This window comes from Chelonoidis abingdonii, chromosome 7, assembly GCF_003597395.2.
Source record: "Chelonoidis abingdonii isolate Lonesome George chromosome 7, CheloAbing_2.0, whole genome shotgun sequence".
In the NCBI taxonomy this organism is placed as follows: domain Eukaryota; kingdom Metazoa; phylum Chordata; order Testudines; family Testudinidae; genus Chelonoidis; species Chelonoidis abingdonii.
The window spans coordinates 94,367,214-94,374,997 of NC_133775.1; positions in this window are offsets into that span (position 1 = coordinate 94,367,214).

Below are 7,784 nucleotides of genomic sequence, written 5' to 3' on the forward strand. Positions count from 1 at the left end.
CATGGAAGCCCATCTTAGTCAGCAATGAATGCCTGCGTCCTCCTGTACTAAATAGCTTTACTGGAGAGCTCATAAAAACAAACCCTCATTTACACAGTCTGAGAATATGTCCCTTCCAGGGCCCTACAGTGAAAAGGAGGAGCAAATGATGACACTGGAAGAAGTAAACAGAGCAACTGGCGAAGGAATGCAAGATAAAGCTCTGAGGACAAATTAGCAGCAGGCCAGCTGCTATACAATTTGAGAGCACTGGAAACATACAGAACTATTCTACTGTTGTGTCTAACATTCATATATAATTACATACAAAAACTACTTTAAAAGAATGTTACAGTTGCAAAGTTCAGCACTCCAAAATTAAGGAATGGTAGAGATAAGATTTCCTGTGCAAATTCAGTCCCTTTGTGCATATGCATTATGATACAGTCTTTAACTGTATGATCACATACTTTTTTCTTCCACTAGACCATCTCTCCAAACTTGACCTCTTCTCTCCCTGGCCCTCCAGCCTGTCCATTTTCCTGCCTGTCTTCCTCCAAGCCTCTCTCAGCTCCTTGTCACAGACTGTCATACCCTTCCCCACCCCTCCACTGGCTCTTTGCCCCAGTCCCCCTACCCCTACGCACACCTTGTCTTCTTAGATCCACATCTCAGTTCCAGTCCCCCTACCCCCTCAGCCACTTGTCCCAGTCCCCACTCCCGACTCTTTGAGTCTCCCTCATCTACCCCAGGTCTGGCTCCTCACGGTCACAGTTTGGAGTAACTACACCTTCAGCAGCCCTGATCAAGATATTGTATCATAGCTTTATCCAGTAGATGAATTTGGAGGGAAGTAAATTTTGGTATATTTTAGGTAGCAATTTTAGCTTAACCTAATGGAGTTGCAGGAATAATATATACAGTTCTTTATGTGTTAGGACCTATAGATTTTTTTCTACTGACTCCAAACATTTATATCTAAGTTTAATAAGAAAACTGTGTATATCATACTGCAAATGGATATACGCTTATGTAGAAACTTAGTTATAATAGCTTGTATTTTATAGTGAGCGATTCATCCTCAAGGATCCTAAAGTATTTAACAACAACAAAACCAATTATCCATCAAAGAATTGCTCTCATTTCTGTGGCGGGATACAACAACTAATAAGTACTCAACAGCAACCCCGTAAGAAAGGAGGTGAAGGACAGAACTAATTGAAGCTGCAGAGAGAATTTAAGAAGGCAGAATGAAAACAAAATTGAATTTTGCCAGTACAAGAGCTAACAATGGAATTTTGCAAGTGGTGTGATATCTTCAATAACCAGAAGTGATTGGGATATAATTTTATCTACTCCAAAATATGTCACCTCTAACTGAGCATGGACATTATGTAGGAGCCTTGGTTCAGTGCTATCACACAAGGAGCAATGTCTCTTTTCCAACCACCACCTGCTACCACCCCCTTTCTGCAATGTACGGAGTTTCCTGAGAGATCACCGATCTAAGTGCTAAACAGATTTCACTCTACTTAATTTAGGTCAGCAGTTCTCCAATGATAAGGCATGCCTCCCAAGGGTGGTACAGGAATGTGTCAAGGAGGTGTGAGCTGTGTACTATTTTTTTTTTTTTTTTTTTTTAAAGAGCTTTGGCTGTCAGCTCTGGGTAGCTGGGGCTCATGCAGAAGGACTGTGCACACTCAGGAGGTGAGGATACAAGAGACAGCCAGCGCCCTGCCACCCAGGCTCTCCTCTCCTGCCCCTCCATGAATCCCTCACCAGGAGGCAGCCTGGGCTCAGGCTCTCCTCCCCACCCTGTCCACAAATCCCTAACCTGGAGGCAGTTGGGCTCCAGCGGTCAGTCCCAGGGTGGCAGCTGCAGTGCAGAAGTAAGGGTGGCAATGGGGCACTAAGTCTGCTCTGAAAAGTTATATTGACAAATATCACTTTTCACATTGCCACCCTTACTTCTGTGCTGCTGCTGGTGCGACACTGCCTTCAGAGCTGCGTGCCCGGCCAACAGTCACTGCTGTCCACTCAGTATTCAGAGCTGGGTAGCGCTGTATGTACTTTCTGGGGGGGAAGGAGGCAGTAAACAACTACAGACACAAAGAAGGGGGAGGGCACTGATCAAATAAATTTGAGAACCACGTATTTAGGTGCTCTAAGGCTAGGAGATCATAACCCAAGGTGGCACAGCTGTAGGTAAAACAGGTTCATGTTACTAAGCTGTGAACTTCAGGAAAAATATGTCAAATTAACATGTATTTATACAAAGTATACAAGCCGTAGGGCCAAATCCTGCTCTTCTACCTAAAAAAAATTCCCTTTTAAAGCCAATGAGAGTTCTATTTGACTAAGCAAGAGGGATTTTAGCCATACTTTCCCCCATAGTTACACAGGATGTAACACCACCATTCAAGTTTGGTTTGGTTTTCCATTTAATGAACAACAGAACAAATATCCTGGAGAAGCAGAGACTGTTCACAACAGAATAAAGTTACTTAAAAAAAAAAATCCACAGCAACCTCATATACCTTAACATTAAACTGGAAACCTTTCTCTCTTGTGCTGTTTGTGCTTATATTCCATAGATAAAACCAAATGATAAAAGTTGATTATTGCAATATAAATAAGCATAAGTAAGTAAACATGGTGAACTTGGCACATACTATAAACCTGACAGTCTGTGTATTTTAGCTTCAGAAATTAGATTAAAAATTAATAAAATCGTTGCCAAGAATTAAATTCACATCACCCACATAAAGCCTAAGCAAGCTGGCTTTACAATAGTAAAACAGAGCAGGAGAAGCATTAAGGAGGTAAGCCATTGCCAGGCCGTGAGGTTACAACACATGCTTCCAAAGCCTCTGCTCCAATACTCTAGACTATGGGCTGGAATAGCTATCCCAACCCTTCGACTCCAGTTGTGTAGTGTGGAAGAAACACTGGATTCATATAAAGCAGATCCCATGGTCCCCTCCCCCTGGTCTGCCCCAGACACACTGACCTACGCTCAGGCAGGGCTGACATGGATAACTCTTCCTGCACAGAGGAAGGTCCTCTTCCTGCTTAAACTGGCATATTCACTCTCCACCACCCCAGCAAGGGGCTTCATGGTTGTGGCAGGCTTGCGCTGACCCTCCACATCGGAGTAATACTACCGCATGGAATTACAGTTACCAACATTAAGCTTTACATTTTAATCCCAGCCCTAATTAAATAGGTCAGTAAAATAAAAAAACCAACACTTAACAACACTTTACAACTCCCCTTTCAGATAAGTGAGTATTATTATTATTATTATTCCCATTTTACAGATGGAAAATCTGAGGCCCAGAGAAGTTTATGATGCAAATCAATTAAGATTTCTAAAGGACATAAACCCAGATTCTCAAGGATATTTAAGTGCCTAACTCCCATTGAGGTGGGCCACAGAGACTATTAATTATTCTTTATTATTTTAAACAACTGTTGGAGCCTGGTCTTGCATTACTTGTGTATCCAAAACTTCCATGAACTTGGGTGAGATTATTATTTATTTGTACTGCAGCATTTCCTAAAGACCTCAACACCATTGTGCTAGGCACGTTACAAACACACAATGAATAACTAAAGCAGCGTTGGGTTCATAATGAGCAATAATTTTGCAACATATCATAATATATAAGATGCCTGCTTTCCATTGATGCATGGGAAACGGGGAAGACATAAAATTTCATTAATAGGAGTTATCTACAGTAGACTCATGCATCAGCAGAAAAACAGACAGCTTTGACTTCTTCATGCTATCAAGTATGAAAATGAATTATCAGTAAGTCGTGGGGAAAAACCGACCCAGCTCTGAGATCTCTGAAATGTAAAATAATTAACATTGACTATATGTTATATGTGTGCGTGCATGACATTCTGGAAACATGATGTAAAATTAATCTCCAAATGCTTTATTAAACCACTTTGTATTGTGTTTTCTATTTCTTTACTAGGTACCGAGACTTGACACTTTACCATATCTCTCTGTATGATTGCAAAAAACAAAAATTAAGTCCTGTAATTCAAACTGAAAGTTTAAAAAAATATATAAAAAATAGAAAGATTTTATCAGTTTGCAGTATCTGCTGTTCAAGATTATGTGATCCTTCTTACTGACACACTGAATTATGGGAAAGATGGTGTCTACACCACTATAAATCAGACATCTGCAAATCCCAAACTCATCCTCTGATGGAAAATGGAAGATTTAAACATGCAGTAAAAACAGGCAAGACATATTGATCAAAGAACACTCTGCAACATCCATCACACTGCATAAAACAGGAGGAAATAACAATTCCACATGAACACAAACATTCAGGTGTTTTAATGGATTCACAAAAAACTGTTCCAGGCAATGTCCCATACAAAGACTTAAATCTGGATACAAGTCTGTTCTTGGCACATTTTGATTAATAAACACTACCATTTCTGACAACCTCTTACTTCCATGAGCAGTAGCCTCACTGTTTTCAATAATGTTATTCACATGAAGAAAGGTTTGCAAGATTGAGTCCTTTAGTATCCACAGCAACATCAAAAGAAAACTGTATTCTTCACTCATGAGGAATGGGGGATCTTCTTTCAAAATACTGGCATAAAATATCACAGTAAGTCGCTAAAATCATTATTTAAAAAATCTTTAATACATGTATCGCCTGTTCATCCCTGAGATACTGCCCTTACATGTTATAAATCAGCTATTTCAGAAACTGAAGAAAAACTGAACCAAATACTACTCAGTAGAAAATATATTGACTAAAATTTTCTTTAAATTTCAGTCACTAACTATACACACAGAAAGAAAATCACAATGCCTCATTAGCGGATTAAGACAAGACTTGAAATGTATTACAGTGATACCATTCACAATACTGCACTTAAAAATCTCTCTGGCTTACTATAGACCAAAAAAATTTTGATCATATACCCAGTCAGTTCAATGGGAGTTTCAAAGGCAACCTCAATAGCAGCAGAGTAGGGGCCAAGAATATTGAAAGCATTATAATTCTGCATTAAAAGTCTCCACAGGATTAAATTTCCAAGCAATTCCTTAGTGCAGGAGGAGATTTGTGTATAAAATGTAAAGGGGAAAATGTCAGTTGTAGTTTTCCTGATGAGTTTTTTTTTTGTTTTGTTGGTTTTACCAGGTTAGTTTTTGCATCTACAACAGCAAAATAAAAAAATTATGCTTTATGAGGACAATTGTTCTTTTAATACCAAAACTTGTGATTCAGTAACCTAAAAAATTAATGAAATCTAAAACCAGGCCATTTCAAGCCATTACATTTTAAGAAAAACTCTCCATCGACTTCAGTGGGGTTCTGCTTATCAGTTGAAGGCACACTATTTCCCATGACTTCTTTTTAATATGAAATTGCCAATTATTGAAAAACACCACACTTACAGACAGACAGGATCTCTTAACCTGCAGGGTGATTTTTGTTGTTGTGGTTTGAGTTCTGTATAAAAAATGATTGGTGAATTTTTTTGTTTAAAGAAGGTCATGCATGAGGTCAGATACAAAAGATGATCAAAACAATCAATCTTATATATGATGCATTAGTAAGTAGAATGAGCCAGTGGTATAAGCACAGGCTTAAAAATAGACACTTCCGAGTTCTAATTCTGGTCCTGATGCTCACCTGTTTGCCTAAATTTCCCAGTCTGTCAAATGGAGATTAAAAAAAATTCATATACCTAGCAGGTTTCATATGAAGATTAACTAGTTACTGTTCTAACATTAGAATACATATTGTTATTAAGTGAAGGGTGAATTTGTTAAAGCTAGATGTCACTGTTATTTTTTGTCTCATTCAGAACAACTGCTCCTTACCATCTATTTAATGGCTGTTTTATAGCCTATTTGGAAGGAGTTAATGGCATAATATGGGAAAGAATTAACATAAAAAATATCACCACAGTTACTAATTGGTATGCTTATTGGCAGCCTCAGCAAAGATTCCAAAGAATGAACAGGCAAGGAAAATAAACTAATCTCTATTTCCTAGATGTGGTCCCACCATGTCAGGGTTGTGGCACATTGGTGGAGACATCATGTGGGGGAAGCTTGCTCTGCCACAACACATGCTATACCTTTGCACAAAGATAGGATTTCTGAGCCTGGTTCTGATCTCCTTGTGTAAGCCAACAATGCCAGTGTGGTTACACCAGTGTGAAAACAGCCTTGTGATCAGAATCAGGCTTTCAATTTCCAGTTATGTTAATTTTGTCAGCACTTGATTCACTTTGAAAAGTGAAAATAGCCACTAATATTGGCACTGTTGTTCTGGGTCTCCAGATTGCAATGTTTACATATTAAAAACATCTTTGTTTACAATATGTGACAAGACATTAGATGAAATGCCCACAATCCCATTGGTACAACCAACGTTTTCATTGTGTCTGTGAAAATCTCTTCCTAAAAAAAAACAAAAAAACTCTCTCCAGGGTTCCTATTATGGAGACTGTATTGGATCACCAGAAGCTGCAGTTAGTCCTGATAATATTGTATCATGTAAGACTAATACAAGCTGGCACTCTTAAAGGAAAATACTGAATCCTGTTAAATTCTAATGATAACCAGCAAAAATTTGTCTATAAGATAGCACTGTGGGAAGCAGTAGCAAAAAGAACACTGAGCAGTTCTGAGCAAACTGATATATATATATATACACACATACACACACAGTAGTGATAACATGTAGTGTTACCCTCCTGTGAAAGTTTACTGTAATTCACATTAACTAACATTGTATAAAACATTTTAGATCTGGAATCAATCTTTTTTTTTCAGCTATTAAATCTTGTTTTCTCCTATGCAGAAATACACAATGATTTTTCCATCCTACTATTTCATAAGTGCTACCATCTCATAATAAGTTAATATGTTCAGTCACTCATGGAAAAATACAAGCAGGTAAATGAAAAAAATAAAAGATTTTATAAAAATCAGCATGTTTTGAACCCAGAGAGTTAGATTATTAACCTTCTGAACCAATGACTCTTGTTATTCTTTTAAAATCATGGAAAGTACAAGAAGTTTGCAAAAAATATGATTAAAATGAAGAAAAAAAACCCAGAAACCTAGACTACTCCTCCCTGAAAAAATCAAGCAGAGGTGGGGGGTGAAGTCACATGCTTGCCCAGATTTCTGACAGGGTTCATATATATATATATATATATCTTTTTTCAAGGGGAGTGGGTTCAGAATTGTGCCCCCTCCCCCCAAACAGTTATGTGTAGCCTCTGCAATCACGTCAGCTACCATAGACAAATCTCATTCCAGTCATTAGTAAAATAATGAAACAATCACAGAGAAAGGAAAGGATACCAGAACAATAGTAAACCTCTCCAAACAGGGAGATCCATTGGGCGGTGGAACATTCTCAAGAGAAGTCCCAAAACTTCAGTAATGTAAAAACAAGGTGAGCAACTCATACCACAGGGAACAACCACCAAGAACTTTGTTTATGCAATATTGTCCCCCAAACAGTCGTGTATCTCAGCGCTCCCTTTCCCATTTGCAGACATACTTTTAGTACAGTGTGGAGCACTGGTTCAAGCTGGACGTTTCCATTCATTTTCGCACAGCTAGAAACCTGCGTGCGAGATGGGGAGCCGGGGTGCCGCAGAGAGCAGCGTTAGGTGAACGCCCAACCCTAGCACTAGAGCCTACTATGAACAGGAGCGAGCCCAGAGCCATGAGGAGCGGGACCCAGACGGTGCCTGGCGCCTCCCCGAGGTGAGTGCACTGACGAACTGAAGCCGGG